Source organism: Henckelia pumila, chromosome 3, assembly GCF_033568475.1.
Source record: "Henckelia pumila isolate YLH828 chromosome 3, ASM3356847v2, whole genome shotgun sequence".
NCBI classification, from domain to species: domain Eukaryota; kingdom Viridiplantae; phylum Streptophyta; class Magnoliopsida; order Lamiales; family Gesneriaceae; genus Henckelia; species Henckelia pumila.
The window spans coordinates 11,105,665-11,126,655 of record NC_133122.1 but is presented as its reverse complement, the minus strand read 5'-3'; positions in this window follow the sequence as shown (position 1 = coordinate 11,126,655).

Sequence of the window (20,991 nt, the reverse complement as noted above, 5' to 3'; positions counted from 1 at the left end):
TGGACGTCCTCCTGATAGTTATACATACTCGCAATCACTGTACGCTCATCAAGACTAAGGCAAGCTCCCACCAATATGCTCGACTGGGACATCCCACAGTGCACAGACATATGGAAACGCTTCCTATTCCGTCTCGAAACTCGACAGTCATTGCACCTGGTATAACTCAACTCAGAGTCTCTGATAATACCATCAGCTCATACCAATCTCCCAAGGTTGAACATACTGATCCTGGAACTAAATCCCAACGGATTCTCAACAGTCAAATCGTTCCTTGCTTAACGCATCATCCTTAACACTGAAAAGACGAAGATTCCTGATGAACACGTCATCCCTGGAATATCGCAACTCGCTTGCTACCAAATTACTTGTCACCTAACACACGTCCGACTGTCGTCCATTGCTAAAGCGCAATATCCTTGACAAATAGTCCGCACGGATGTGACTCACGACTTGAAAAGAACAAACTTGATCCCTCCCGATCTTGCTAAATCTTCAATCCCAAAGGCGAAACTCATTGGTTACTAAGTCGACCACCGACTATCTCGATCATTTCAATGACCTCAAGCACCACACGCTGGAAAATTAGTGACACACTCTGCTGGATCTCAAGAAATAGACCCCAGCTAATGTCACACCTCCGGATCAGACAACTGATGTCCATACGAGTACACAATCCTCGTTAGATCTCAAACCCAACGGTATACTAAGACATCTTGAACACTGTCCGGTGAGTTATCAATTCCTTCTCTTGTTTCTATTGTCAAGTTAACACCTAACTTGACTATACAAGTTCAATTGTAATCTTTCAGTAGATTCGTCTCTAGAAAACATAGAGACTCCAAGGCTTCACCTGTTCCGAGATTGTACCAAGTACTCATCTCCCAAGTATTATGCGGCAAAATACTATCCCAAGTATTTCTCGATTGCTATATCCAAATCATCGCTGATTGGATTTACCCTATCGACCTCATCGAACTACCGATGCTCGCACTCATCCGATCAGACAACCACTGATCATCTAAATACACGTGGCTCAATCAATAACCATGACTCAGCTGCCACGAAGAACTATTTCCAAACGCTTGGAATACCAAAATCACTTTGGTTTCAACACACTCATGATTGATAACTAGTAAATAGCTATTAGTAGTCTATCGACACAATCTCGTGCCTCACTACTGACAGCTACCTCGTATACTGAACTTAATCAACCTAACTCTGACAGAGTTAGCCAATAGACACTAGTAGTCATTAGCACAGATCCCGTGCCACCTTAGCACTACTAATCGTTGTCTTGTTCACCCAAGGAAAACACCAAGATAAGCTAAGCCCATTTCCATCCCATGGAAAATCCTACGCTCAATCTCTGAAAATATCAGACAGTACTTAGCGCAACCACTGGACTCACTATCCTTACCTCGTTCATTCAGAATGAACACCACGGCTCGTCAAGTCCAAGAAGAATAACTAAAGAATCCCAAAGATTTCCACAATATTCGGACACAATCTTGATTATATCCCTCGCTAAGATTGTTCAACAAATTAAGACTAAGGTAGCTTACCTCAATAACCCACCTGGACAACCACCAAGGTTTCACGGTCATAGGCCATGCTTTCCTCACATCTTAAATAGTCATATACTGTAACGCCCTGTTTTATCTTAAATGAGTTTATTTGAGTTAATCAGAGATTACAGAGTTCTCGAGCCGGTTTGATTTTGATCAGGGTCCTTTTTGCAAATTTTGGAAATTTCAGGGACTAAAATGCAAATATTGATTTTTATATATTATCTACACATAGATTTTAATTGGGGAAGCCTTCATCTTCCTCTCCAACTGTGAGCCTCCATTGAAAGGCCCCTTTTGGAGTTTTGAGCTTTCAGATTTCCTTCCGAGCTCGATCCGGCCGTTGGAATTTAATTCTGAAGGCAGATTAGCGATCACTGCTGCGAGAGCTTCGTTCTATCGTAAGTTTTTCTACGATCAGATACATTCTAGTTTTTTGATGTTGTTAGAATCGTTTTAGATTCTAATATGTTGTTCTTGGCGGAGTTCTGATCGTTTATTATCTGTCGGTTTTGAAATAGAGCGACGTTCGGAATTGTTATGATTTTTGGAAGCCATTTTCGAAAGTTTGAGTTTTGAGATTTGTTGGGATTGCCTTGTTGTTGTGGTATTAGCATTGTTATGAGATTATATCGCTATTGAACTGCTGTCTGCGTTGTCGGTTTGTTCAGTTTATAGCCGTTATGCCGTCGGTTTGAGTTTTGGGGATTTCGAACCGTTATTGAGTTGTGATCTTGGCTTGTAAGTTGATCGTGGTTATTGATCATTTGTTGGTATCTGAACAGATTCATTTGGAGCTTGTCAAGCCTAAGATTAGCAGCAATTGTTCGTTTCAGAGTTTTGGACGAAGAACGGTATAGAGAATTACCTTGAGCCTTGTTGTTGTTTAGTTTGGTTAGACTTTGATACGATCTTTTGTTGTAGCTTTCCAGAAGTTAGAACTACTGCATTGAAAGGTAAAAGCATTCATCGTAGTGGGATAGCATACTAGAGACAACTTAGTTCTTGAGTTTCCCTTTTTAAATCACATACTTGTTTGTACACTTGTTATAGCATGAAGAACTTTTGTCTTGTTGATTTCTTGGACTTTTGTTATGTGACTTATGTTTATGTTTCGGTTATGCATTCATCTTGAGCCAATCTTGCTTTCAGCAGGCAAAACCGCCCTTTTTGTTTAGACGTTTGGGAACTATGATTGAGTGGCCTGGGTCATAGTCGTTTCGCCTGGTGCTAGCATACTCATTATAGTTGCTCAAAGTCTAGAGGAGTGGGATACATGGCACCACCTCGACTGGGAGAGTCGGTGAGTCGTTACGTGATCTCATCCTCGGGATCCCAAAAGCACTGCAGCAATCCCTTGTTTATCAGAATCGATATCCTGGTTTTTAAAGACATGCATATCATTAACCTTGACTTGAATATGTTGTCTTGATAGCATGTTGTTTATTTATTATTTGATATGTTGCTTTTACTGGGATTATCATTCTTATCGGTTATCCGGCTGTTGCTTTATTTTGTATGTGTACTTGGCAACAGGTGGGCAAGGACCAAGTCAGAAGAGGCATGGTTAGCTTCGAGGGAAAGATGTAGAAGTGAGACTCGGTTTAGAAGTCGTGTCAGCATGTCTACCTAGTTTATGTTAGAACATGTTTAGATCTCAAACTTCGTTGTTTATGTTGTATCGATTATGCGAGCTCCTCGATTTCATGTTATTTCCATATGCGTAGTTGATAGACTCTAGAACTTCATGTATTAATTGGAGATAGTATGTTTTGATGCATGATTGTATTTTGAATGTGTGAGATTGAGTTCAGCTAGCTTCTGCTGTTCTTTTTGCCATGTTTCTGTCCTCGCTCGATCTGCAAGATCTTGCGGATCGAGCGAGAGAATATGTCCAGTCCTCTGTTTTAGGATTTTTGTGTCTCGCTCGATCCACAAGATCTTGCGGATCGAGCGAGGGCTGTTTTGCCTCGAACAGGGGCTTGAGATTTTTGGCTCGCTCGATCTGCAAGATCTTGCAGATCATGCGGAGCACTGTTCCTTTTAAAAAAAAAAAATTTTCATTGCTTTTAATCTTGGTTCTCGATTGCCTAATTGTTGTTTTAATACCGAGATTAGTTGTTTAGAACCGAGGTCTCACATTAAGTGGTATCAGAGAGTTAAGATTCTTGGTCGAACTAGAGTGAGCGGGTAGATCGAGTCTGCGTGTATTGGCTCCTCGCATGTGTTTGAATTATTTTAATTGTGTACTTAATTCCATGCGAGCATGCTTTATTATTGAGAATTATTGAATTACATGGTTATGTGATTTAATTTATAGAGCATGATCTACTTGAGATATAACTGTTTCTGTTATCGACTGGTATCCGGTATTCCAAGCGGTTGTAAGGGCACTGATTGTAGCGATTGAGATATCTCGTGTCCTAACCTTTGATTATCAGATGGGTCCTCGTCGAGTGATAAACAGAAACACACCGCCAGTTATCCCTGTGACTGAGCAAGCTAGCACTGAAGTTGATCAGTTGGATGCTTCAGCAACGCCTATGGAAACCTTGCTGAAGAGGTTTCAGTCGTTCAATCCGCCGTTGTTGATGGGTTCAGAAAATCCAGTTGACTGTGAAAGTTGGTTGGATGATATTGATCAGCTGTTTGATTCCATTGATTACACAGATGACCGCAGAATCAGGTTAGTCATTCATCAGCTACGTGGGGTTGCTAAGAGCTGGTGGATCATGACAAAGAAAGCAATAGAGAATAGAGGTACGGAAGTTACTTGGACTCTTTTTAAATCTGAATTCTATAAGCGGTTTTTCCCTATCTCGTACCGTAAGGACAAGGGAGCAGAATTTGCCAATTTGAGACAAGGGAATCTGAACATCGAAGAGTACGTTGCCAAGTTTGATAGTCTGTTGCATTTTGCACCACTAATTGTCGGAGATGAAGAAGCTAAGGCAGATCACTTCATAAATGGCTTGAATCCTGACATCTTCACTTTGGTGAACACTGCTAGGCCAGACAACTTTGCGGACGCCATGAATCACGCAAAGGGAGCAGAAGCAGGCTTGTGGAGGCAAAGAGGTAATCAGGTAGCACATCAGCAGTAGAGGTAGTATCAGAACCAAACATCTCAGTATCAGAATCAGCCACCGCAGCATCAGAACCAGCAGCAAAGGTATGAAGGTGGAAACAGTGGGGGAAACAGAAAGGATCAGTACAAGGCAAGAGGTAAACAGTTCAAGAGGCAGGGGAACAGTTCGTCCAGTTCCAGTGGTTCGAAGCAATTCGGTTCAAGACCGAGTTCTGGGCCATCATCCTTGTACTGCAGCAAGTGTGGAGGAACACTCACCGGATCAGTGTGTGGGAGTCTTTGGCAATTGTAACACCTGTCAGCAACCGGGACACTTCTCTAAAGTGTGCCCACAGCGTAACAAAGATAGAGCTCAGAGTGGGAGTTCGTCTAGACCTGCAGCTCAGCCTGAGAGGCAGTCTTCTGCAGTGCACTCTTTCCAGCCTCAGCAGCAGAACAGACAGGGAGGTAACTCTAGTGCAAATCATCCTCCGAGACAGCAGGCACGAGTCTTTGCATTGACAGAGGATCAGGCTCAGGCAGCACCGGACGATGTTATAGCAGGTAACTGTTCGATTTTCGGTTATTCTGCTCATGTCTTGATAGATACAGGTGCTTTTCGTTCCTTTATCTCTGAGAAATTTGTGTTATTGCATGCTTTGCCTACTGAGTTGTTGCCTACAATAGTAGCTGTTACTTCACCTTTGGGTGGAGGAATTGTTTCTGTTAGATTAGTCAGGAACTGTGAACTGTGTTTTGAAGGAAATTTGTTAGAATTCGACTGTATTGTACTTGGACTGTCAGATTTTGATTGTATTGTCGGTATAGATGCTTTAAACAAGTACATGGCAACATTCGATTGTTTTCTGAAGGTTGTCAGGTTCAGACCTGAAATGGCAGACGAGTGGAAATTCTTTGGTAAGGGTTCTCGATCTAGAATTCCTTTGATTTCAGTGTTATCTATGACTCGTTTGCTACAGAAAGGTGCAGAAGGATTTTTGGTGTATGCAGTTGATGTACTGAAATCTAACCCAGCTTTGGTAGATTTACCAGTGGTTAGAGAATTTGCGGATGTATTCCCGGAAGATGTTCCTGGATTGCCACCTATTCGAGAAATCAAATTCAGCATTGACTTAGTGCCTGGTACTCAACCTATTTCTAAAGCTCCTTATCATATGGCACTTATTGAATTGAGAGAGTTGAAGGAGCAGCTTGAGGATTTGATTGCCAAGGGATACATCAGACCTAGTGTATCGCCTTGGGGTGCTCCTGTGCTTTTTGTTCGAAAGAAGGATGGTTCTATGCGGCTCTGTATCGACTACCGCCAATTGAATCAGGCTACAGTTAAGAACAGGTATCCTTTACCCCGAATAGATGACCTTTTTGATCAACTGCAGGGTTCTTCTGTCTACTCTAAGATTGATCTGAGGTCAGGTTATCACCAGTTGAGAGTGTGAGAGGAAGATGTGCCTAAGACCGCATTCAGAACGAGGTATAGTCATTCCGAGTTTATAGTCATGCCGTTCGGTTTGACCAACGCTCCAACGGTTTTTATGGGTTTGATGAGCCGTATCTTTCAGCGCTATCTAGATGAGTTCGTCATTATCTTCATCGATGATATTCTTATCTATTCAAAGAACCGTACTGACCATGCAGAGCACTTGAGGACCGTACTGCAGATTTTGCGAGTTGAGCAGTTGTTTGCCAAGCTGTCTAAGTGTGAATTCTGGTTAGATCGAGTTGTCTTTCTCGGTCATATTATTTCTGAAGATGGGATTTCTGTTGATCCCAACAAGATTGAAGCGGTTATGAATTGGCCTAGACCTACATCAGTACCTGAGATCCGAAGCTTCATGGGTTTAGCTGGTTATTACCGTCGTTTCATCGAGGGTTTCTCGTCTATTGCCAAGCCAATTACCCAGCTAACTCAGAAGAATGCGCCTTTTGTTTGGACTCCAGATTGTGAGGCTAGCTTTGTTGATCTGAAGAGGAGACTGACCAGTGCTCCAATTCTTTTTATTCCGAAGGGTACTGGAGGTTTCACAGTCTATTGTGATGCTTCTAACCGAGGCTTGGGTTGTGTTCTTATGCAGCATAAGCATGTGATAGCGTATGCATCCAGACAGCTGAAACCGCACGAGACCCGTTATCCGGTTTATGATCTTGAACTAGCTGCGATCGTCTTTGCTTTGAAGATCTGGCGTCACTATCTTTATGGTGAGTCTTTCGAGATCTTTTCTGACCATAAGAGCCTTAAGTACTTGTTTTCACAGGCAGAACTGAATATGAGGTAGAGAAGATGGTTAGACCTGTTGAAGGATTTCGACTGTGAAATCAAGTATTATCCGGGAAAGTCGAATGCAGTTGTAGATGCCTTGAGTCGAAAGCTTTGTTCTTTATCTCTTTCTACTATTGGTGTTTCTCAGTTGATCGGTGATTGTTGCACTTCTGGTTTAGAGTTTGAAACAGATAGGGAGACTATCAGAGTGGTTGCTATTCAAGCCGAACCGGAGTTGTTTGTTGCAATCAGAGAAGCACAGAAATCTGAGCCGAGCATTCAGGTTTCAGTAGAGAAAGTCAGATCTGGGCATCAGTCTGAATTCCAAGTTAGAGATGACGTCTTGTTTGTGAATAACCGTCTTGTTGTGCCAGATATTGCGGAGTTGAGACAGCGTATTCTCTGAGAGGCTCATTGCAGTCGGTTCAGTATTCATCCTGGAGGTCGTAAGATGTACAACGATCTGAAGAGTCAGTTCTGGTGGAAGAGGATGAAGAGCGACGTAGCAAAGTTTGTATCTCGGTGTTTGAACTGCCAGCAAGTAAAAGCAGAGCGGAAGCGACCAGGAGGTCTTTTGCACAGCCTATTGGTTCCTGAATGGAAATGGGATCACATTTCTATGGATTTCGTCATGAAGCTACCACGATCCGTTCGAGGATGCGATGCTATTTGGGTAATGATCGACCGATTGACGAAGTCTGCTTGTTTTATTCCGTACAGGATGACGTATCGTCATGATCAGATGGCTGAGTTGTATGTTAGCAATGTTGTGAGATTGCATGGTGTGCCAAAGTTGATAGTTTCAGAAAGAGATCATAGATTCACTTCGCACTTCTGGCATAGTCTTCAGGAGGCACTTGGTACTCGATTGCATCTGAGTACAGCTTATCATCCTCAGACAGATGGACAGTCAGAGCGGACTATCCAGACGTTAGAGGATATGCTGCGAGCGGTGGTGCTAGACTTTGGCACTAGTTGGCAGGATTCTTTGCCTCTTGTCGAGTTTTCTTACAACAACAGCTTCCAAGCGAGTATCGGTATGGCGCCTTTTGAGGCTTTGTACGACAAGAAGTGCCGATCTCCGCTGTTTTGGGATAATTTGTCCGAGTCACCAGATTTGGGGCCGGAAATACTTCGAGATATGGCAGAGCAGGTTAAGATCATTCAGACCAAAATGAAGTCAACTCAAGATAGACAGGCGAAGTATGCAAACGTCAGACGTAGACCTCTGAGTTTCGAGCAGGGAGACCGCGTTTTCCTTAAGATTTCTCCGTTCAGAGGCACTGTCAGATTCGGTAAGAGAGGGAAGTTAACTCCGAGATTCATCGGGCCGTACGAGATTCTCGAGAAGATAGGCGATCTTGCCTACAGACTTGCACTTCCTCCGTATTTATCTGGTATTCACGACGTTTTTCACGTCTCTATGCTGCGAAAGTATCATCCAGATCCTTCTCATATCCTTCAGCCTGATGAAGTCGAGTTAGACGAGACTCTGAGCTATTTTGAATGACCGATTCAGATCCTTGATTGGAAAGAAAAGAAACTCAGAACCAAGTTGATTTCGTTGGTGAAAGTGCAGTGGAGCCGTCTTGGAGTCGAGGAAGCGACTTGGGAGACAGAATCTGACATGAGACAGCGATTTTCGGAGTTATTCGGATGACGTGAGTTCTTCTTACTGTCTTTAGTTCTTTATTCTATCTTATAAGTTGTGGTTCTCGTTGATTTCGAGGACGAAATCTCTTCTTAGTGGGGGAGAATTGTAACGCCCTGTTTTATCTTAAATGTGTTTATTTGAGTTAATCAGAGATTACAGAGTTCTCGAGCCGGTTTGATTTTGATCAGGGTCCTTTTTGCTAATTTTGGAAATTTTAGGGACTAAAACGCAAATATTCATTTTTATATATTATCTACACATAGATTTTAATTGGGGAAGCCTTCATCTTCCTCTCCAACCGTGAGCCTCCATTGAAACGCCCTTTTTGGAGTTTTGAGCTTTCAGATTTCCTTCCGAGCTCGATCCGGCCGTTGGAATTTAATTCTGAAGGCAGATTAGCGATCACTGCTGCGAGAGCTTCATTCTATCGTAAGTTTTTCTACGATCAGATACATTCTAGTTTTTGGATGTTGTTAGAATAGTTTTAGATTCTAGTATGTTGTTCTTGGCGGAGTTTTGATCGTTTATTATCTGTCGGTTTTGAAATAGAGCGACATTCGGAATTGTTATGATTTTTGAAAGCCCTTTTCGAAAGTTTGAGTTTTGAGATTTGTTGGGATTGCCTTGTTGTTGTGGTATTAGCATTGTTATGAGATTATATCGCTATTGAACTGCTGTCTGCGTTGTCGGTTTGTTCAGTTTATAGCCGTTATGCCGTCGGTTTGAGTTTTGGGGATTTCGAACCGTTATTGAGTTGTGATCTTGGCTTGTAAGTTGATCGTGGTTATTGATCATTTGTTGGTATCTGAATAGATTCGTTTGGAGCTTGTCAAGCCCAAGATTAGCAGCAATTGTTCGTTTCAGAGTTTTGGACGAAGAACGGTATAGAGAATTACCTTGAGCCTTGTTGTTGTTTAGTTTGGTTAGACTTTGATACGATCTTTTGTTGTAGCTTTCCAGAAGTTGGAACTACTGCATTGAAAGGTAAAAGCAGTCATCGTAGTGGGATAGCATACTCGAGATAGCTTAGTTCTTGAGTTTCCCTTTTTAAATCACATACTTGTTTGTACACTTGTTCTAGCATGAAGAACTTGTGTCTTGTTGATTTCTTGGACATTTGTTATGTGACTTATGTTTATGTTTCGGTTATGCATTCATCTTGAGCCAATCTTGCTTTCAGCGGGCAGAACCGCCCTTTTTTTTAGACGTTTGGGAACTATGATTGAGTTGCCTGGCTCGTAGTCGTTTCGCCTGGTGCTAGCATACTAATTATAGTTGCTCAAAGTCTAGAGGAGTGAGATACGTGGCTTCACCTCGATTGGGAGAGTCGGTGAGTCGTTACGTGATCTCATCCTCGGGATCCCAAAAGCACTGCAGCAATCCCTTGTTTATCAGAATCGATATCCTGGTTTTTAAAGACATGCATATCATTAACCTTGACTTGAATATGTTTTCTTGATAGCATGTTGTTTATTTTTTATTTGATATGTTGCTTTTACTGGGATTATCATTCTCACCGGTTATCCGGCTGTTGCTTTGTTTTGTATGTGTACTTGGCAACAGGTGGGGCAGGACCAAGTCAGAAGAGGCATGGTTAGCTTCGAGGGAAAGATGTAGAAGTGAGACTCGGTTTAGAAGTCGTGTCGGCATGTCTACCTAGTTTATGTTAGAACATGTTTAGATCTCGAACTTCGTTGTTTATGTTGTATCGATTATGCGAGCTCCTCGATTTCATGTTATTTCCATATGTGTAGTTGATAGACTCTAGAACTTCATGTATTAATTGGAGATAGTATGTTTTGATGCATGATTGTATTTTGAATGTGTGAGATTGAGTTCATCTAGCTTCTGCTGTTCTTTTTGCCATGTTTCTGTCCTCGCTCGATCTGCAAGATCTTGCGGATCGAGCGAGAGAATATGTTTAGTCCTCTGTTTTAGGATTTTTGTGTCTCGCTCGATCTGCAAGATCTTGCGGATCGAGCGAGGGCTGTTTTGCCTCGGACAGGGGCTTGAGATTTTTGGCTCGCTCGATCTGCAAGATCTTGCAGATCGAGCGGAGCACTGTTCCTTTAAAAAAAAAAAAAAATTTCATTGCTTTTAATCTTGGTTCTCGATTGCCTAATTGTTGTTTTAATACCGAGATTAGTTGTTTAGAACCGAGGTCTCACATATACAATCCTTAGCGTCTGATACAACCCCATTACTGATGAAAGACTAACATCGCTGGAAATACTCACCTCCGAGTCAACGTCTCAGATAGTCTTCACTCTCCCCTCCTGAATAAGTCTCATATCAGGAGAATCCAATCATATTTCTAATCTGATACTAGTCAGATGATATCCCCAATCATCATGGTGTAGTCCTCGTATTCGAGTCCAAGCCTCGTAACAACATCCCATCCAATATCTCGGATGACTCCTATCACAAGGAAATTCTAACCACAACTCTGATGACAACCCCTAGTCATTGCTGGTAGAAATCCGTCCACCTACTAGATCCACACGTCTAGCAATAACCCAAAGGTTAAAACCTATCTGCTCAGAGTATACACTTTGTCAAGGAAATCCCTCCAAAGACTGGTTCCACAGCAAAAAACTCAATATATATCTCTGGCTCACCAGACGATATCGTACCATCGATATCAAACTTGATATCTAATCCAAGGTCATACCTCGTCATGACTGTCACCAAATCCCTAGACTGAGTAGCCTTCCCACCGCCAATCCTGAAGCACGAAGGCTCCCAGATAACCTCTGAAGTACAAGGACTCCCAGAGTAACACTGGCATAGGGTCGCGCCCCATCACGTCTAGTCATGGTCATAGTCCACAACTCTCGGCATATACTAGACCTGGTATCCCGATGACAATCCATCATCACAAGTCTCAACCCAACGAAGGTCAGACAGCCTACTGTTCCAAGAAAAAAATCTAGAACAAAGCCCAAATTTTCTAAACCGAACAATACCCTTAATGCCTCTAGATGAGTCCATTCATCGCTGACACTAACATAGTCTATTGACTAACTAGGTCAATCCTAGGAAAACGCCTAGACTAACCAAAAGTCAAACAGTCACAATCGGCCCACTCCAATCCCATGAGCTGCAATAGTTGAACACTAATCAACTAGAATCAAGACAATCTCAGCAAAATCATGCAATCATCCACAAATTGCTGGATAAATAAACATTTATCACTTATTTCAAGTTATGTACAATTTCTCTTTATTACAATCTCATGTAATACATACAGTATTCAGAATACAATGAAATGTACAACCAAACTTGAAATGATACAACCAAAGTATGATGATTCTTTAAAACTGAAATACTGTTTACAACTACAACGATACAGTATTTAAATCATCGTACTAGTCTTCGTTTCTTGAGCATGAAGCTTCTAATCGACACACACATCGATACAAGCATACTTCCGACCAAGTCTCTCTACATGTCCTCCTACGAAGAACTCTGGAGAAATGGCTCGTGATAGCTAACCAGCTGTGAGACCTCGATTCTAAACCACTAATCTAGGATTAATCAACAATTAAGCATACAAGATCAAAGATCAAAGGCAAAAGAAAAGTTTTTTTTTTTTTAAAGGGGTGCGCTCGGGCGGTCAAAAACCGCCGCTCGAGCGCGCCCTGATGTCCATTGCTACTGGACTGCTTCGACTGGGGTGCGCTCGGGCTGCTAAAAACTGCAGCTCGGGCGCCCCCCCTGCAGCAGAAACAGAACAGAAAAGCTGGGCAACTCATTCCAAAAGCTCTTCCACACATCAAACTCAAAGTCATACATTAAAACTCAACTCAAAACATTAATACACATCCATACTCCAATACAAGGTAGTTCTAAAGTAATACAATCTCGATAATAATAGAACATGCTTTCGTCTAGCTTATTCATTACAAAACAAGTTCAAATACAATCTAAGTTCGATTACATATTCGACTTCTAAACAACAAGGCCTCACATCTATCATCTCAACCACCTATCCATGCTGCCTCTGACTCGGTCATGCCCCACCTGTTGCCAAGCACACATACAAAGACAAGAAAACAGCCGGATAATCCGGTGAGAATAATATTCCCAGTAAAAGAGACAACATGCAATATCAAATAAGTATTTCAAACGAAATACATCGACTTCCAATTAATCAATTATCAACCATGCAAATTCCACAAGCATGCCTAAAACTCAATTCATATGCATAAATGCAATGCATGTCTTTAAAATCTGGGATTATCAAGTCGGATAATCAAAACATTTCAGCTTTTGCTTTTGGGATCCCGAGGAAGAGATCATGTAAACGACTCACCGAATCTCCCGATCGAGGTAGTGCTACGTATCTCCATCCTCTAGACTTTGGTGCAACTATAAGGAGTATGCTAGCACTAGGTGAAACGGCTACACCCAGGCCACTCACAATATAATTCCCAAAACGTCTATCATAAAAGGGCCGTCCTGCCCGCTACTCAAATCAAGGATTCATGTTTAAGATGAATGCAATCCAAAACATAACTCAAATAATTCAAATAATCAAATAACATGCAAGTATGTGATTCTTCGGAACACTCGAATCAAGTCGGATTCGAATCACACGTTCCATTCCAATCTAAGTCATCTTATACCTCTTTTCAACAACGTCGATGCTCCAAACCTGGAAACAACATCGATACAAGAATTCCAAATCAAAATTCCATTCCAAATAAAGTTCAACGATAAAGATAATTCAATTCAACTTCCGAGGATGGATCAACTCGATACCAAACCTCGATCAACTCTTCAACGATTCGAAAGTTGCCAATTCGGAACTCCACGATCTTCAACTAATCTGCGGAGATAAAATCAATCCAATAACAATCCATTCAAAATGAGCAACTCCCAAAAACTCAAACGAATCTCCAATTTCCGAAATCTCAAACCAGCGGCATAACGGCTATGAATTCAACTAACCGAAAATGCAAACAACATAATATCACTCTAAGCAACTCATATCAATCAACATTCAACCAAAACAATCCAATTCCAACAAATCACAAAACTCACTTTTTCAAAAATCCCTTCAAAAAATCATAACAATTCCGAACGTCGTTCTATTTCAAAACTGACAGATAATAAACGATCAGAACTCCGCCAGGAACAACATACTAGAATATAAATCGATTCTAACAACCTCCGAAAAACAAAACATATCCGATCGGAGAAATACTTACGGTATAACGAAGCTCTCTCAGCCGTGATCGCTAATCTGCCTTCAGAAATAATTTCTATCGGATGGATCGAGCTCGGGAGGAAATCAAAAAGCTTGAAGGACTTGGGAATCGTCTTCAATGGAGGAGGTGTGAAGGAGGAAGGAGATGAAGTGAAAAGAATGAGTCAAACCCCTTTAAATATCTAATAAAATCGATATTTGCGTTTTAGTCCCTGAAAATTCCAAAATTTGCAAAGTAGACCCCGATCAATAAAAAGTCGGCTCTTTAAATCTGGAAACTCTGATTATCTCAATTAAGCTCAATTAAGATAAAAACGGGGCGTTACAATTCTCCCCCTCTAAGAAAAGATTTCGTCCTCGAAATCAAACACGGTTCCAACGCGGACTGCGTCTTACAACTTACTCCTTCAAGTTCGTCAATCAAAAGCCAACTCATTCTCATCAACAAATCCTCCTAAGCTCAGTTACAATCAAATCATTTCTGGTTCCAACTCAAAGTATAACATCTACATTTCGACTCGTCTGATCTGGCTGTCCGTCGTTCTGAGGATATCGAACTGAAAAAAAAATTGAAATCAGACAACAAAATCTCATCAAAGTCCTTACCGAAAGAACGAGTGCATCAAGGATCTCTGTCTAAACTGACAGAATTCAGCAAAAACAAGACATCTGAATACCTCTGACAAGATATCAATCCTCTAATCTTGATTGAAAGTCATTCTGTACAGAGAACGGTAGCAGATTCCAGCAATCGATCATTCGAAGTCAGATAGTAGATAAAATAAGAACAGTTCAAAACATCGGTTGCTGCATAAAATTCTTCAGATAAAGATTCGCAGTCAGATATCTCATACAATCTAATCATTTTCTCTGCTTTCAAATCAGTTCTGTCTGCTAAAACAATTTCTCCGACTCTTAAGATTAGAACAGATCGCGTGAATTTCCTCATAAGACAATAGAAAACAGATCTTCAAATCAATAAGATCGTTGCGAGCTCGAAGTCTAGATTCAGACATTGAGTCTTGAGCGTCTTCAGCCGTCTCGATGGTTGGAATAGAGCGGAATTTCTCTGAATAAGAATACATCCAAAATCTCGATAAGAAGAAAACCAAGTACTGAAAGATCATCAGTAACAGAAAGGAGTAAGAAGTCCTAAAGCGCTGATCAATCTCTTCTGCAATTGATAAGAACTAGTATCATAAGATGAAGTCCAAACAGAAGAACATAATCTGCGAAGTAATCGGATTCGCAAACGATAAGAATTCCTCACAGAATCTCGTTCCAAATCCAGTCTTCCAAACCTCTTTCTTACTAACTCTCAGTAGATGATGTCTGATCTAAATTCGTTGCTGAAACTAACCTCATAACTCGGAGGAAATCCAGAAATCTCATCTAGAATACGTCGGCAAACTCTTCAACCACTGGTTTATCAGCCAATTCGGGCTTGATTATAACATCAACTACAAACAAAGAGAATTCCTCTGCACAATTCTATAATAAACGGTTCATCTATAGAATAATATCAAAGAAATCCTTGAATAAAAATTCTTACCAGAGGAATAATTCAACGGATAAAAAAAAATCCAATCCAACAACCTAAGTACTATAATGCTTAGTTCAATCTTATTCGCAATCAAAATCCAGAGTTGCGACTAAAGAATTCAAAAGCTCAATAAGAAGGGGATTCATCATCTAGATTCCTCAAAATAAATAAGGGAACTCACCCAAAATCCATCAGTCATAAGTGTAGTCCAGATAATCTCATATCTGATCGATCTCTACTAACCAGCTTTCACATCCCGCGGTATTCTCATTACTCTTCAGAGTCGGTGATTAAAATGACTGAAATCTCATCAATAACTCTTCAATCAATGCCGAATAGATATCCATCTGATCAGACGCAGTATAACTCTATCCTGTATGGATTCTATGCAGTTCGATTCCTGTTCAATATACATCAAGAGCATATATCTCATACTCAAGCGAGTTAGAACACAATTACCTCAATCTTTCAACATTCGGTGTCCAAAACCTCTTTCTCGAATAATTCAACCATCCCGAGAAAATTCGAATTCAAAACAGAAATCCAAGCAATTCATATCTCAATTAAAGTAAATCATGCTTTAGAATTTAATCACATAATCATGTAATTCAATTAATTCTCAATCAATAAAGCATGCTCGCATGGTATTTAATAGCTCAATTAAATAATTCAAACACATGCGGGAATTCAATTCATGCGGACTTGATCTACCCCGCTCACTCTAATTCAGTCCAAGAATCTTAGCGCTTTGATACCATTTAATGTGAGACCTCAATTCTAAACCACTAATCTAGGATTAATCAACAATTAAGCATACAAGATCCAAGATCAAAGGCAAAAGAAAAGTTTTTTTTTTTTTAAAGGGGTGCGCTCGGACGGTCAAAAACTGCCGCTCGAGCGCGCCCTGATGTCCAGTGCTACTGGACTGCTTTGACTGGGGTGCGCTCGGGCTGCTAAAAACTGCAGCTCGGGCGCCCCCCCCTACAGCAGAAACAGAACAGAAAAGCTGGGCAACTCATTCCAAAAGCTCTTCCACACATCAAACTCAAAGTCATACATTAAAACGCAACTCAAAACGTTAATACACATGCATACTCCAATACAAGGTAGTTCTAAAGTTATACAATCTCGATAATAATAGAACATGCTTTCATCTAGCTTATTCAATACAAAACAAGTTCAAATACAATCTAAGTTCGATTACATATTCGACTTCTAAACAACAAGGCCTCACGTCTATCATCTCAACCACCTATCCATGCTGCCTCTGACTCGGTCCTGCCCCACCTGTTGCCAAGCACACATACAAAGACAAGACAATAGCCGGATAATCCGGTGAGAATAATATTCCCAGTAAAAGAGACAACATGCAATATCAAATAAGTATTTCAAACGAAATACATCGACTTCCAATTAATCAATTATCAACCATGCAAATTCCACAAGAATGTCTAAAACTCAATTCATATGCATAAATGCAATGCATGTCTTTAAAATCTGGGATTATCAAGTCGGATAATCAAAACATTTCAGCTTTTGCTTTTGGGATCCCGAGGACGAGATCACGTAAACGACTCACCGACTCTCCCGATCGAGGTAGTGCTACGTATCTCCATCCTCTAGACTTTGGTGCAACTATAAGGAGTATGCTAGCACTAGGTGAAACGGCTACACCCAGGCCACTCACAATATAATTCCCAAAACGTCTATCATAAAAGGGCCGTCCTGACCGCTACTCAAATCAAGGATTCATGTTTAAGATGAATGCAATTCAAAACATAACTCAAATAATTCAAATAATCAAATAACATGCAAGTATGTGATTCTTCGGAACACTCGAATCAAGTCGGATTCGAATCACACGTTCCATTCCAATCTAAGTCATCTTATACCTCTTTTCAACAACGTCGATGCTCCAAACCTGGAAACAACATCGATACAAGAATTCCAAATCAAAATTCCATTCCAAATAAAGTTCAACGATAAAGATAATTCAATTCAACTTCCGAGGATGGATCAACTCGATACCAAACCTCGATCAACTCTTCAACGATTCGAAAGTTGCCAATTCGGAACTCCACGATATTCAACTAATCTGCGGAGATAAAATCAATCCAATAACAATCCATTCAAAACGAGCAACTCCCAAAAACTCAAACGAATCTCTATTTCCGAAATCTCAAACCGGCGGCATAACGGCTATGAATTCAACTAACCGAAAATGCAAACAACATAATATCACTCTAAGCAACTCATATCAATCAACATTCAACCAAAACAATCCAATTACAACAAATCACAAAACTCACTTTTTCGAAAATCCCTTCAAAAAATCATAACAATTCCGAACGTCGTTCTATTTCAAAACTGACAGATAATAAACGATCAGAACTCCGCCAGGAACAACATACTAGAATCTAAATCGATTCTAACAACCTTCGAAAAACAAAACATATCCGATCGGAGAAATACTTACGGTATAACGAAGCTCTCTCAGCCGTGATCGCTAATCTGCCTTCAGAAATAATTTCTAACGGACGGATCGAGCTCGGGAGGAAATCAGAAAGCTTGAAGGACTTGGGAATCGTCTTCAATGGAGGAGGCGTGAAGGAGGAAGGAGATGAAGTGAAAAGAATGAGTCAAACCCCTTTAAATATCTAATAAAATTGATATTTGCGTTTTAGTCCCTGAAAATTCCGAAATTTTCAAAGTAGACCCCGATCAATAAAAAGTCGGCTCTTTAACTCTGGAAACTCTGATTATCTCAATTAAGCTCAATTAAGATAAAAACGGGGCGTTACACCAGCTATGCTCTGCGTCAGTGCATGTCAGTCGACCCCTTCTGCTCATGATCTACCGCCATCTTTCTTCTTGTAACCAAATCATGCTTCTGAACATGAAGTTTCCCGTGTGCCTACCGAAAGCATCGATATCAGCATACCGGCAAAACCATGTACTGCATGAGGTTAAAGACATTACGCTCGAAACCTGTCATGCCTTAGGCACTCGAGGCATTCCCTGGTAAAGGTCTATCTGACAATCTCTCCAACTACTAGTGGAGAATCTTCAGAGTAGTGTCATCATGGTAATGACTATACAGATGCAAGCATCAAGTAAGTCCACACCAATCCTCTGCCACTGCCTCTAGCATCCGGTACTCGATCCAAAACTAGGATCCACCTGAGTAGAAATCTTGAAAACTCGGACACGATCCATCACTCCTGTCCGTACTTGCTGGTATCCCATAAACCAAATCTTCAGAAATCATGCCGATGATGATAGTCTCTGGGCAAACTAATTGCCGCATCATCACCTCTTCCAAGGTCTCATCAATCCTATAAGGATAACCCAAAGTCTCATTACTATATCCCAAGTCTCTTGCATGCATACGCTCTGATACCAAAAAATATAGCGACCCTACCCGGATCCGCTACCTAATCAGAGTTAAGAGAATAATTAAACATGCATTAAATAAATTGCTGCGGAAGACTTAAGTAAAAACAGACCGACAGAATACAACCGGTTAAACCAATTCGATTTATACAACCAAATCGAATAAATAGCCTAAAGGCAAAACCTACAGCTAATCCTGCTGTCTTCACTGGTCACTGGCTACTCCAAGCTCCGGGTGCTCAATCCTGCACCTACACTTGCCCCATCGAATGGGGTGTCCAAATACACAGAAAAGACTGGACGTGAGCTCTAAGCTCAATACGAAAGCACTGGGTAAAACATACAAATATGATGCATGCAAATGATAGGGTATCCATATCTGGGATAACTGTATACAACTGCTCAGTAATGGCGCCTAGGACATGAGTGGTACAACTCGGGAAGCAAACCCAGTCGACACTGCTCATTCCTATAGGACGTGGACCGTGTCCCCCGATGCTAGCCACCCATGACCCGTCAGTCACTGGTCACTAGACATCACCCGTCCAGACAGGGCTGAGCGACCATACGTGGCTCATCTCACAAGATGGACAGGCACAATATGATATGCACATGCTGCATAATAATATGACACACAAATGCAACATATAAGCATGCAAAACCCGCTGGCTATCTCAGTCTGTACTTGCGTACCATTCTACAGGCAGTTCCTAGCAGTCCCACTCTAGGTTCCAAGCCTATATCAGCTCTACAATGAAAATACCCATGCATCAATAATTAAGCTCTAAAATCCTTAACTAAGCTATTGCATACTCCTAAATAATTTAAGGAGACCATAGCTATACCTGCGTCCGTCGTCAGCCTGCTGATGACAATTGCCTTAAAACTTAAGCACATCTTCGCCTCGATGCCTGGATCGCTATGCCACTTTTGGATTCCCAATAGGATGCCTGGATCTCCCTAGATCTGAGTTAGAAGGCTTAGGAATCAGAGAGAAGAAAAGGAGAGGTGCGAGTTGAAAATAAAATTTCGAACCTCTATTTATAGGCGAAGTTCGGGCCGTCCGAACTCGACTTCTGTAATGCCTAGAATTATTTAATTTTAATCCGAAAATATTTAATTTGGGAATATTTGGAGTTTTGATTTAAATTCTAATATTCTTAAATTATTTAGGATTGAAATTTAATTAAAAGAGAAATTGAGGACTGAATTGCAATTATTGAAGTCTTGGGGGGCCAAAATGCAAATAGTTGAAAATGAGCTGGACACTTGTTGATTTTATTAGCATGCACGTGTGATTCAACCTTATTCCATCAGATTTCATCAGAATTGAGAAGGCAAGAACCGAGAGAAAAGCACAAAGATATTCTAAGTGTTTTCTTCATCTAGTAATTGCAATATCTTGAGTTCCGGATATCCGATTTTGATTCCGAAAAATGTTCTGGAATCCTTGCAACGAGACCTTAGATTTGATGTAAATTTTCTCTTAGTTCATCATGATTTGGGAATTCGAAATTGACAGAGATCAGAAGTTTGTATGGAATGGTGTTGATGAGATTCTATATCTTGTTTTATTGAAGTTGAGTTGAGGAATGATTGTTGTATCATGTTCTTATGATTTCCCAGCTAGTAGTCGATGTATATGCTTGCTGATATGTTGAGGATTATGCTGGTTTTGAATCCTATACAGCTGATATGAATGTTAGAATGGTTACGGTTGAGTTTTGATTGCCGAGTTTATACCGATATGCCGTCGAACTTTTGATTTGAAGTGTTTTGCTATCTTGTGCTTGAACTGTTATTGAGCTGAGTCATAGCTGATGATTCCTTGGTTTTATGCTATAATTTCAGTGTATAAACATGACACATCGAGCTTGAGAACATCGACTTCGAAACCGATAGAAGAAAGCACAAGGTTGGTAGCGTTTTGCCTTGAAATTTGGGTTGAAAATTGAGCAGATTTTGAGATAGGTTTGGTGGTTGTCTTGTACAGATTTTGACAAGCTAGAAGACACCTTGAAACCTCACATTTGAAAGGTAAAAGTGGACTACTACTAGAATGGGATTATAACTCGAGATGGTTTGTATCGAGTTCCCTAAATCACATACTTATTTGCTTAATTGCTTTTCTATGCTCTTCTATGATTTATTGAATGAGTATTAGATGTTAATGAATACTCTTGTGATGATATATATTGCATTCATCTTGAAAGACTTATTCTTTGATTTTGAAATGAACGAAAACGTTCGAATAGACGATTTGAGGGATTATATAT